This window comes from Bos grunniens, chromosome 6 (genome assembly GCF_055505025.1).
Source record: "Bos grunniens cultivar Pamir isolate PY7600 chromosome 6, Bosgru_T2T1.0, whole genome shotgun sequence".
In the NCBI taxonomy this organism is placed as follows: Eukaryota; Metazoa; Chordata; class Mammalia; order Artiodactyla; family Bovidae; genus Bos; species Bos grunniens.
The window spans coordinates 84,355,415-84,367,496 of record NC_141170.1 but is presented as its reverse complement, the minus strand read 5'-3'; the positions used below and the strand labels follow the sequence as shown (position 1 = coordinate 84,367,496).

At 36.6% G+C, this 12,082-nt stretch overlaps 1 protein-coding gene across 39 annotated transcripts in view; it reads right to left on the bottom strand.

The window, feature by feature from the left end:
• Window positions 1–12,082, bottom strand: part of CCSER1 (coiled-coil serine rich protein 1) — a 1,487,998-nt gene that overhangs the window by 1,081,959 nt on the left and 393,957 nt on the right. Inside the window, exon 6 of one of the 39 annotated variants that reach the window (XM_086406545.1) lies at window positions 1–12,082. This exon is cut by the window's left edge and continues 29,929 nt beyond it; it is cut by the window's right edge and continues 29,940 nt beyond it. The exons of the other annotated variants lie outside the window; for them this stretch is intronic. The gene's annotated coding sequence lies outside the window, so the exon portion shown is untranslated. 39 annotated transcript variants of the gene reach the window in all.

The window sequence follows — 12,082 nt, the reverse complement described above, 5'->3', positions numbered from 1 at the left end:
TGAGAAAACTATAGCTAGTATCTGAAAAGCTCTCCAAAGAATGTTTAAAAAAATACTAAGTAGGCCTCAACTAAAACACTGAAATTTTTTTAAATTACAGCTGATTCTTAACACAGGTTTGAATTGCATGGGTCCACTTACATGCAGACTTTTTTTTTTCCCCCCAATAAATACTATAGTACTGCATGATCCATTGTTAGATGAATCTACAGATGTGGATTCTCAAACACTGAGGCCCCACTGTAAAGATATCTACTGCGAGGTGGCTAGAGCCCCTAACCCCTGCATCCAGAGCTTAACTGTGTATCTAATTATATGTTGCTATGTAATACAGGTGTCATAAACATGAAAAGAAAATATTCTATTAGGTAATGATTTAACTAACAAGAGAGGGTACAAAAAATAAAAAATATTACGCATGTAAAATTTGAAATGAAGACATAAATTTTAGGTTATTCAAAGAAAAAAGTATAGTAACACTCTAGTTAAAAGTCAGAAGCCCCATAAAATTATATTTTATAAGCTTTCTTTTTTTCCTTTTCATTTCAGTTATGATGAACATAAGGTAATACTGATAATAGTATATATAATTCCTAAAATCAACTGTTTTATTCTAAGAGCTTTGGGGTTCTTTAAAAAATGTAAATTTACAGAGCAACTTATTAAAAAGACAGGATTTATACATGAAAATATTCCCCAGGCATTTTACTATCTTTTGTTTTCAAGAAAAACATTTTCAGAATGTAATCACTATTTCATTAGGAAAGAGTACAAAATTCATACTTGAACCAGCAAAGAAATCCATACTTGAAAACAGCAAAGACTATATCATTTACTGATTTTAACTATATTTTTGCTGCTGCTGCTGCTAAGTCGCTTCAGTCGTGTCCGACTCTGTGCAACCCCACAGATGGCAGCCCACCAGGCTCCCCCATCCCTGGGATTCTCCAGGCAAGAACACTGGAGTGGGTTGCCATTTCCTTCTCCAGTGCATGAAAGCAGGAAGTGAAAGTGAAGTCGCTCAGTCGTGTCTGACTCTTTGCGGCCCCATGGACTGCAGCCCACCAGGCTCCTCCATCCATGGGATTTTCCAGGCAAAAGTACTGGAGTGGGGTGCCATCGCTTTCTCCTACTATATTTTTAATTTAACTCTAAAACTAGTTTCCTTTTTGCCTGTGATAAAATTTGCTAATTTTTTAATAAAAATAATTTACTCCTATGTTGTATGAGCTTTATAGAAGACAAACTTACATATATTCTGTTAAAGGAAACTGAAAAGTTCTTTCTTTCACCTTTGGTCTTTGAAATAAAACACATACTGACAATTATTTGGCTTTTCCTTTTTCTGAAGAAAATTTAAATGAATAGATCTAGCATGTTTAATAGTAATCTTTGTTTCTGGAAGATGATTAATTTTCACCTTGATAATTAATGTTAAATATTTTGATTTTCTTATCTGGGTATAAAATATGTGTGAATTAAATACATAAACACAATGTTCAAGAATAAGAAAGAATTTTAAATCTTAGAAATAGTATTAAATGTCTAGCATTTCAAATAGAAATGTTCTTACTGTGGAAGCATTCATTTGCACAATTTTATACAGTGAGACTAAATTTCATACACAGTTTCTTGCTTTCAACTCTCTTTTCTGTCACTACAACTACATACTCCAAAATTTTTAGTTGTACTTGTTTAATTGAAAAGTGTGACAAAATTAGAGAAATAAAAGAGCTACTGGAACAAGAGTATGTGAGGACAAAAAAGAAAGCTGAATTTCATGTGTCTGAATTTTGTAGCTGTGAAAATGTTAAACTTCACACCAGAGAAGTAAAGAGGTGCTTGTGTGCAGGAAGATACATCCCACTGTCTGTCTGCTGGCTCGGCTCCAGCTGTTTTCCCCTTGGCTAAGCACAGAACACTAACGTGGCAGCTTGCTGTGGTGATACTTAAGCCCTATCTCCCCGGAAAATAAGCCTGAAATGTTCCTTATCAGTATAAAGATGTGTTGTTTCCCTCCATGAAGCTTAATTCTAATCAAGTTCCTAAGGTATTTTTATTAAAAAAAAAAAAAAAAACTCATCATCAAGTAATTCCAGCAAACAGATAAAAACTGGTTTCCTTATTTCCAGAATTTCTTTCCTTTTCAGCCCAGCCTAAAACATTTTCCCCTTACTTTCATAAACAGATGCTTCTTTTTTCACCTGGTCTTACTGAGCTCTTACCTCAGACTATGACATATAATATTACACATTATTATGTGTATCTTAAAAATTAGTCCTACCTGTCCAATCTTTGTTTTCAACTTCTTGAACACAGGCCATGCTACTTAGATATCAGAATCTTTAGCTTAATACTGTATATAGTACCAATTTCATTAAGATGGCTATAGTGAATATTGTTGGCATTCTATTGTGATTTTTTTACATTTTCCTTTCCTCCTGATTCTTCTACACACTTTTGGAAAGGCTTCAGACTTTCCAGATCTATTGTAATTTAGGGTTTGGAGTATCCCAAAAATAATCATCAGATGATGAAACTGACTGAGCCAAAGTTAAACTGCAAGTAGTAGTATAATCACATCTGGAATTTAAAGTTTCTAAATCCAAGAATTTGAATAGTCTTTCTATTTTACCTCTAAATATTATTAAGAATACTAAAATCAATAAACACATTCTCAAATTCTATACAATTTTTGTTAAATTAAGAGACTTGTGCAAATAATCACTGTACATACGTAGTTATATTTATTACATGTAAAGGAACATGTAGAAATACCATACTTTATTTAACAAAAAATAAATTTTAATTATAAGATAATGACCAAAAACAGAGAAAAGCTGGTTATCAGAAAGAAAGCAAGAGACATGTTAATTCAATTATGCATGGTCCATATAGTCAAAACTATGGTTTTTCCAGTAGTCATGTACAGATGTGAGAACTGAACCATAAAGGATGCTGAATGCCAAATAATTGATGCTTTAGAATTGTGGTGGTAGAGAAAACTCTTGAAAGTCCCCTGGATAGCAAGGAGATCAAACTAGCCAATCTTAAAGGAAATGAACTCTGCATATTCATTGGAAGGACTGATGCTGATGCTCCAATACTTAGGCCCTCTGATGCAACAAAGAGCTGACTCACTGGAAAGGATCCTGATGCAGAGAAAGACTGTAGGCAGAAGGAGAAGGGGGTGACAGAGGATGAGATGGTTGGATGGCATCATTGACTCAATGGACATGAGTTTGAACAACCTCTGGGAGACAGTGAAGGACAGGGAAGCCTGGCATGCTGAAGTCCACAGTGTCACAAAGAGTTGGATACAAGTTAGCAACTGAACAACAACTACTAAGTCACAATAGGAACAGAAACAATTTTAAATTGGTGCTGAAATAACTATAATATCGCCTCCTTTGTTATCAGATTGATATGAGTGTGAGTTCCAGCTCTGTCAATAAATAAACTTGAGCCGTTTACTCAATTGCTTATTTTCCTAAGTAGCAAAATGAGCATATTGACTATTTCATAGTACTACTGTAAGAATAATTGGGTAAACACTTATTTTTTATTTAATAAAGTACTTAGCTTATAATAACAATAAAGAATAGATTCTGCCACTCTCAACCCCAAATGAAAATATTATTAACCTAGAGTTCTTTGTATAATGTTCCTAATCTAATGACAGGTTGCCTTTAGAGCCTGGAGCAGGAATAAAGCTAAAGGTGAGGGCTAAATGATTATAAGATTTAAAACTAGAAATGCTAAAATAGGCAGCCAATATCACAGAGGTGGTAAACCACTGCAACTGAGAGACATATTTTAAGGCACTACAGAGAACACAATCCTTCAATTTGTATTCAAGTGATGCCTACCTTGAAACTGGCATTATACTATGAATCAGTTTAGTTCATTTCAGGCATTTCCGACTCTTAGTGACCTCAAGGACTGCAGGATGCCAGACTTTCCTGTCCATCACCAACTCCCAGGGCTTGCTCAAACTCATATACATTGAGTCAGTGATGCCACTGAACCATCTCATCTTTTGTCATCCCCTTCTCCTGCCTTCAATCTTCCCAGCATTAGGGTCTTTTCAAATGAGTCAACTCTTCACATCAGGTGGCCAAAAATGCTGGAGTTTCAGCTTCAACATCAGTCTGTTCAATGAATATTGAGGACTGAGTTCCCTTAGGATGAACTGGTTGGATCTCCTTGCAGTCCAAGGGACCCTCAACATTCTTCTCCAACACCACAGTTCAAAAGCATCAATTCTTCGGTGCTCAGCTTTCTTTATAGTCCAACTCTCACATCCATACATGATCACTGGTAAAACCATACCCTTGACTAGACGGACCTTTGTTGACAAAGTAATGTCTCTGCTTTTTAATATGCTGTATAGGTTGGTCATAACTTTCCTTCCAAGGAGTAAGCATCTTTTAATTTCATGGCTGCAATCACCGTCTGCAGTGATTTTGGAGCCCCAAAAAACAAACTCTGACACTGTTTCCACTGTTTCCCTATCTACTTCCCATGAAGTGATGGGGCCAGATGCCATGAGCTTAGCTTTTTAAATGTTGAGCTTTAAGCCAACTTTTTCACTCTCTTCTTCACTTTCATCAAGAGGCTCTTTAGTTCTTCTTCACTTTCTGCCATAAGGGTGGTGTCATGTGCATATCTGAGGTTATTGATATTTCTCCCAGTAATCTTGATTCCTACCCTGTGCTTCTTCCAGCCCAGCGTTTCTCATCATGTACTCTGCATATAAGTTAAATAAGCAGGGTGACAATATACAGCCTTGACGTACTCCTTTTCCTATTTGGAACCAGTCTGTGGTTTCATGTCCAGTTCTAACTATTGCTTCCTGAGCTGCATACAGTTTTCTCAAAAGGCAGGTCAGGTGGACTGGTATTCCCATCTCTTTCAGAATTTTCCACAGTTTATTGTGATGCACACAGTCAAAGACTTTGGCATAGTCAATAAAGCAGAGATAGATATTTTTCTGGAACTCTCTTGCTTTTTCCATGATCCAGCAAATGTTGGCAATTTGATCTCTGGTTCCTCTGCCTTTTCTAAAACCAGTCTGAACAGCTGGAAGTTCACGGTTCACGTAATGCTGATGCCTGGCTTGGAGAATTTTAAGCATTACTTTACTACCGTGTGAGATGAGTGTAATTGTGCTGTAGTTTGAGCATTCTTTGGCATTGCCTTTCTTTGGGATTGGAATGAAAACTGACCTTTTCCAGTCCTATGGCCACTGCTGAGTTTTCGAAACTTGCTGGTATATTGAGTGCAGCACTTTCACAGCATCATCTTTCAGGATTTGAAATAGCTCAACTGGAATTCCATCACCTCCACTAGCTTTGATCATAGTGATGCTTCCTAAGGCCCACTTGAATTCACATTCCAGCATGTCTGGCTCTAGGTGAGTGATCACACCATTGTGATTATCTGGGTCATGAAGATCTTTTTTGTACAGTTCTTCTGTGTATTCTTGCTACCTCTTCTTAATATCTTCTGCTTCTGTTAGGTCCATACCATTTCTATCCTTTATTGAGCCCTTCTTTGCATGAAATGTTCCCTTGGTATCTCCAATTTTTTTGAAGAGATCTCTAGTCTTTCCCATTCTGTTGTTTTCCCCTATTTCTTTGCACTGATCACTGAGAAAGCCTTTCTTACCTCTCCTTGCTATTCTTTGGAACTCTGCATTCAAATGGGTATATCTTTCATTCTCTCCTTTACTTTTCACTTCTCTTCTTTTCACAGCTTTTGTAAGGCCTCCTCAGATAGCCATTTTGCTTTTTGGCATTTATTTTTCTTGGGGATGGTCTTGATCCCTGTCTCCTGTACAGTGTCACAAACCTCTGTCCATAGGACATCAGGCACTCTGTCTATCAGATCTAGTCCCTTAAATCCATTTCTCACTTCCACTATATAACCGTTAAGGGATTTGATTTAGGTCATACCTGAATGGTCTAGTGGTTTTCCCTACTTTCTTCAATTTAAGTCTGAATTTGGCAATAAGGAGTTCATGATCTGAGCCATATTCAGCTCCCAGTCTTGTTTTTGCTGACTGTATAGAGCTTCTCCATCTTTGGCTACAAATAATATAATCAATCTGATTTTGGTGCTGACCATCTGGTGATGTCCAAGTATAGAGTCTTCTCTTGTGTTGTCGGAAGAGGGTGTTTGCTATGATCAGTGTGTTCTCTTGGCAAAACTCTATTAGCCTTTGCCCTGCTTCATTCTGTACTCCAAGGCCAAATTTGCCTGTTACTCCAGGCAATATTATATGTATAGGGAATATAAAAATATTATTCCTATCATCAGAAGAACATTTTCTTTTTTTTCCAGTTCTCCTAATCACTATTTTCTTATCAGAGAAAATTTACAAACACAGATTATATGTGTTACACTCTGTAATAGAGCATAAAAGACAAGAGCAATATGAGGAAAGTCTTCACAGAAGATGTGAAATTTATGTTGGAACTTGAAGAATGTATAGTACCTTAGCAGGTACTTAAAGAAGTAAAAGCATTTCTTTTTCTTTTGGCCATGCCCAGATGGACATATTTTTCCCATCAGGGAATGAACCTGTTCTCCCTGCATTGGGAATGTGGAGTATTAATCAATGACCACCAGGGAAGTCCCAAAGAGCATTTCATACATAAAGAAAAGCATGGGCAAAGACCCTGAAAGGGCAGGCTCAGAAAACAGAAAAATGACTATAAAGGAACATAGGAAATGGTGTCGCTGGTAAGGAATGGTCACCGATGAGGCCTTGAGAAAGTTCAGGTTTAGTCTGAGAAGTTCAGTGGGGTTTATGTTTAGACTTAAGACTGGTTAGCAGAGCCATATAGAGACAGTTTATCAGAAAAACAGTGTTTTAGAAGATACCTGATATAAAACTCATCATCTGTACTGGCAGATGAAAGCATCAGGGAATCTGACTATGGGACTGTGCTACAATATGTGAGGGAAGTGAATATATGACCAAAAGCTGTGGCATATGAAAGCTCTGATTAGAAGAGAAATCATATTCTAGAACCTACATGACTTGGTGATTTATAGGCTAAGGTGCCAGAGTTAAGATAGATATCTGTATTACACTGAGTCTTTTTAGCTTGGGGGACTGATATGATGATGACATTAATACAGTTGGGAAAATAGGAGCAAGTGGAGCAGTATGGAAGTGAGTAGAAACCAATTCAGGGTGGAACGTGTACGAAATTGGAAATAAGACTCTGAAGCTCAATGACAGAAAAGGAATCAGATTTTGAGTTTTCTCTGCTGCTGCTGCTAAGTCACTTCAGTCGCGTCTGACTCTGTGAGACCCCATAGACGGCAGCCCACCAGGCTCCACCATCCCTAGGATTCTCCAGGCAAGAACACTAGAGTGGATTGCCATTTCCTTCTCCAATGTGTGAAAGTGAAAAGTGAACGTGAAGTCGCTCAGTAATGTCCGACTCTTTGCGACCCCATGGACTGCAGCCTACCAGGCTCCTCCACCCATGAGATTCTCCAGGCAAGAGCACTGGAGTGGGGTGACATTGCCTTCTCTGGAGTTTTCTCTAGAGGGCACTTAAACCAAAATAATTTATTAGACAATTCAGACGAGTGTTTAGAGAGCAGACAAAGATGTGTTTAGAGAAAAGACAAAAAAAATAGACAATTAACATTTAAGGTATAAAATGGGGAAATGGGTCAATGAAAAAGACTGAAAAGGAGTAACCAATCAGCATGGCCTGACATTCTGAATAGGAGAAATGTTTAAGAAGTAGGAAGTAATTTCCATTTCAAATGGTATCTTGGCCAAGATTCTCTTAGGTTTAAATTAATGAGTCCTGTTACAGAAAGGCCCAAAACTCATCTGTGAAAAGACAAATAGTGCTTACAAAAGAGAACATAAAGAAAATTAGTCAATGGGTTTCTTTTTTTCACTATATTCAAAGAAAGAAAAGATTGCTCAGTCAAAAAAAAAAAAAAAAAAGGGTCCCGCAGTGCTTCTATCTCTAACCTGCAGAGAGGAAAGAGTTTCCATCTACTTGCTTTTCATGACCACAATTTAGTTTTATACTCACCATCTCATTTCCCTTGCTGCAATAAGCCATTTATACATTGTGCTTGCTAGCAGACAGTTATGTTTCAGAGGGCTTATCCTTTTCTTGTCAGCAAAAAGTTTGTAGGTGGTCAACAACAAGGGTGAAAATTAAGGTAAATAAGTACTCTTCCACCACATGAATTTTGCCAAACACCCTTTTTCACTATGCTTCTTATACTTCACTATGCTTCTTCTTGTAAACTCTTAGTGCTTAATGATTTACAAGGCTTTTACTAGAAAATACAAGTATTATCATAACTATACTCCTCACAGTCAGTCCTTTTGTCACTCTTTGCTTTTTTTTTTATTAAGGAAGATTTTGAAGTCTGTTTGTATAATCAGTATCAGTATATTAGATATTGACAGTAGTAGATTGTGAACTATAAGGGAATAAAACAATTCTCTTCTGCTAAAAGCAAAGAGAATCAGAGAGTAAACTGAATATTTTATCTGGGTAAATAGATTGTGAACTATAGGGAATAAAACAATTCTCTTCTGCTAAAAGCAAAGAGAATCAGAGAGTAAACTGAACATTTTAATCTGGGTAAAATCTATTAACTGAAAATAATTTATTTCTAGACTGCTTTTCAGATGTATTTAATGATGTCAATGATTATATGTAATTATGCTAAAAAGTTTAAAAGTTTCATATTTCTCCTCCCACCAGTAGCTAAAAGCTTAACTATATATTTTTACTCACCTATTTTAATAAATAGACCTCTAGACCATTTATTTCTTATTTTCTTTACACCCAAGTGTTCTTTTCAGATGTAGTATAACAGTACCCTCCATTAAAGATAATGATATGTTTGACCCATCATTAAGAGAAAAATCTTTTTGTAATAGTACGCTGTTAATCTGGTAAATTTCTTATTTATTCATTCATATGTAAGAGGAAATATACTTAATTTTGGAACTTCCACCATAAACAAGACATAGTCTTGAAGGACCTTGGAGTTTAGGAAAGAAGTGAACAAGGAGCTTGAACTTAAATGCTTAATCAGAGTATCAGGAAAACCAACTGAGAAGCAACTCACTAAGACTCTGATGACATTAAATTTCATAAGCCCTTTTAGATGACAGAGGATACCATGATCAGTTCAGTTCAGTTCAGTCACTCGGCTGTGTCCAACTCTTTGCAACCCCATGAATCACAGCACACCAGGCCTCCTTGTCCATCACCAACTCATGGAATTCACTCAACTCATGTCCATCAAGTAGGTGATTTCATCCAGCCATCTCATCCTCTGTCGTCCCCTTCTCCTCCTGCCCCCAATCCCTCCCAGCATCAGGGTCTTTTCCAATGAGTCAACTCTTCGCATGAGAGGGCCAAAGTACTGGAGTTTCAGCTTTCACATCAGTCCTTCCAAAGAACACCCAGGACTGATCTCCTTTAGAATGGACTGGTTGGATCTCCTTGCAGTCCAAGGGACTCTCAAGAGTCTTCTCCAACACCACAGTTCACAAGCATCAATTCTTCAGCACTCAGTTTTCCTCACAGTTCAAATCTCACATCCATACATGACCACTGGAAAAACCATAGCCTTGACTAGACGGACCTTTGTTGGCAAAGTAATATCTCTGCTTTTGAATATGCTATCTAGGTTGATCATAACTTTCCTTCCAAGGAGTAAGCGTCTTTTAATTTCATGGCTGCAGTCACCATCTGCAGTGATCTTGGAGCCCCCAAAAATAAAGTCTGACACTGTTTCCACTGTTTCCCCATCTACTTCCCATGAAGTGATGGGACCAGATGCCATGATCTTAGTTTTCTAAGTGTTGAGCTTTAAGCCAACTTTTTCACTCTCCTCTTTCACTTTCATCAAGAGGCTTTTTAGTTCCTCTTCACTTTCTGCCATAAGGGTGGTGTCATCTGCATATCTGAGGTTATTGATGTTTATCTCAGCAATCTTGATTCCAGCTTGTGTTTCTTCCAGCCCAGCATTTCTCATGATGTACTCTGCATATAAGTTAAATAAGCAGGGTGACAATATACAGCCTTGGCGTGCTCCTTTTCCTATTTGGAACCAGTCTGTTGATCCATCTCCAGTTCTAACTGTTGCTTCCCAACCTGCATACAGGTTTCTCAAGGTAAGAGAAACCCAAGTGAAATGGTAGGCACTGAGAGAGGGCATCAGAGGGCAGACACACTGAAACCACAGTCACAGACAACTAGCCAATCTGATCACATGGACCACAGCCTTGTCTAACTCAAAGAAACTAAGCCATGCCGTGTGGGGCCACCCAAGACAGACGGGTCATGGTGGAGAGGTCTGACAGAATATGGTCCACTGGAGAAGGGAATGGCAAACCACTTCAGTATTCTTGCCTTGAGAACCCCATGAACAGTATGAAAAGGCAAAATGATAGGATACTGAATGGGGAACTCCCCAGGTCGGTAGGTGCCCTATATGCTACTGGAGATCAGTGGAGAATTAACTCCAGAAAGAAAGAAGGGATGGAGAAAAGCAAAAACAATACCCAATTGTGGATGTGACTGGTGATAGAAACAACATCTGGTGCTATAAAGAGCAATATTGCATAGGAACCTGGAATGTCATGTCCATGAATCAAGGCATATTGGAAGTGGTCAAACAGGAGATGGCAAGAATGAACTTCAACATTCTAGGAATCAGCGAACTAAAATGGACTGGAATGGGATACCATGCTACTTAAATAATACATATTCTGAAACTAATTCATTTATATAACTTCCATATGAAAAATGATACCTTTTTCCACATAATTTAAGACATAAGCAATATTAATATCTCATCTTTCATACGAGAAAAATGCAGCTTCAGTATACTTACATGGCTAACAAGTGCTAGTACACAAATTCATATCTGAGAGGTTATATTACTGTCATGGCACAACCACTGTAACCCCACATTTTAAAATAAATCAGTATTTAATTTTCACTTCAAAGAAAATCTACTTTTTAAACAGTATAAGATTTAAGATGATTTTAATTTTTCCTGGATCTATCACTGGTAGAACAGAAATGTTCTGAGATAACTAAATATTAATGAAATGTGAATTATCTTTTGCCCCAACACATTAGTCTAAGAATTATAAGTCCTCAACATCTGCTATGGTTTGGCTTCGGTTTGGTAAAAGTACTGTCAACAGCATCTAACTATCAAAACCATTATTTTAAATATGATTCAGGCAAAACCAAAACAAGTAACACTAAGCATCATAATTACCACTTAGAGAAGTTAAGATTATTTTTCTCCATGTTATTTGGTATAATCAATCTTTATTTAGAACTAAGAAATTTGCAATTCATTATATTAATATATTTCAGGCTATAATGTATTAACTTCCCTTTAAAAGTATCTCATTAATTAGTTGACACCACTTTAGAAACATCTCACTGTACTCTTCCTCCTGTAATAATTGTTTTGCAGGTTATACATTATACATATCAAGTTTCAAATAGTGTCAACATGATCAATTTCTAAATTCTAAATTATCAGACTGTTTAACAACTTAATGAACTATATCATCTTATACTTTTTCCTGAATAAGTTTTATAATTACATTTGAACAATCAAGTGACTTTAAAATGTACTTATTTACTTCTTTATCATCCTTGATTTGCAACAAACTTCATGAAAATGAACAGTTTGTCTGTTTTCTTTTTAAAGCTATATTATCAAGAGCTAGAAGACTGGCTGGAACATAGAAGGTAGAATGAATGAATAAAGATAGTTAAAAAAAAAAGACTGTGGAAACTGTCTTTAACGTATAACTTTAATCCTAGAAAAAAATTACTATAAACTTAAAAATGCCTTCTCCACAAATTTAAAATATAAAGTCAATCCATGCCTCCAAGCAAATATTTAAAAAAAAATAATTTTATCAACAACTTTCATTAGGTAAAAAGATGCGGTATTCAGTGGAAACAAATTTTCTCAGTTGTAGCTCAAATATTGTCTGCTATGTAGAATATATTTGACCTAATATCATATAATGGCAAATAGA